The sequence below is a fragment of the Tupaia chinensis genome, unplaced genomic scaffold, assembly GCF_000334495.1.
Source record: "Tupaia chinensis unplaced genomic scaffold, TupChi_1.0 Scaffold131558_1, whole genome shotgun sequence".
NCBI lineage: Eukaryota > Metazoa > Chordata > Mammalia > Scandentia > Tupaiidae > Tupaia > Tupaia belangeri.
In genome coordinates this window covers 1-768 of record NW_006191842.1, presented here as the reverse complement: position 1 = coordinate 768, position 768 = coordinate 1, and the positions used below count along the sequence as shown (strand labels likewise).

Sequence of the window (768 nt, the reverse complement as noted above, 5' to 3'; positions counted from 1 at the left end):
TGTCATCTTTAATCTGGCATGTATGTATATCTTCTCATTCCAGACGTCCAGTTGATTTGGGTGGTATTACGGTCCACCAGCAGAAAACCTACAAGTGAAAACGAGCACCAGGAAGGCAGAAGTGTGCACTAAAGGGAGCTGGGGAAGAGGCTGTGGGTGGCGACGGCCGGGGGCCTGGGCGCTCAGTAGAAGCAGACCGTGTGCAGGAAGGTCCTGCCGCTCTTCTCCTCGAAGTCCTGCAGCAGCTCGGAGATCTCGTTCTCCATGTCCTCGGCATGCTGGAGGCACTGGCAGAGCTCGCAGATGAGGAAGGCGCCCAGGGTGGCCTCTTCGTGGTTGTCCTGGATGTCCACGTTGACCACGTGCACCGGCTGGCAGGTCTCCTGCTCTCGCGAGCTCAGCTCCTCCACCACCTGGTCGTAGACTCGCTCCTCGCACGTGACGATCAGGTCGAACACGTCCCTGCAGCTCTGGAACCTCTCCGGCGCGGCCTTGATCCTCTTGTTTCTGTCCAGCATGTGTAAGAGGCCGTTCTGGGTGTAGAGCTCCTTGTCCTTCCTCAGGAGGTCGTGGTACATCTGGTCGTAGGTGGTTCTGAAGTCGTAGACGTTGGGCTTGTCGGGCGCGGCCCCGGGCAGCTTCACGTGGGTGCCGGTGCCGAAGGAGCGCACGCTGAAGCCGCGTTTGCTGAGGATGCTGTGCGCCTCCATGCTCCGGTTCTGGTTGCTGGAGCACACCACGGCCACCCGCAGCGGCAACGGCATGGCG

General features: G+C 60.5%; 1 pseudogene; it reads right to left on the bottom strand.

Moving 5' to 3' along the window:
* Positions 1-12: 12 nt before the first annotated feature.
* On the bottom strand, positions 13-764 carry LOC102477953 (RNA polymerase II subunit A C-terminal domain phosphatase SSU72 pseudogene; annotated as a pseudogene).
* Between the last annotated feature and the right edge of the window lie 4 nt (positions 765-768).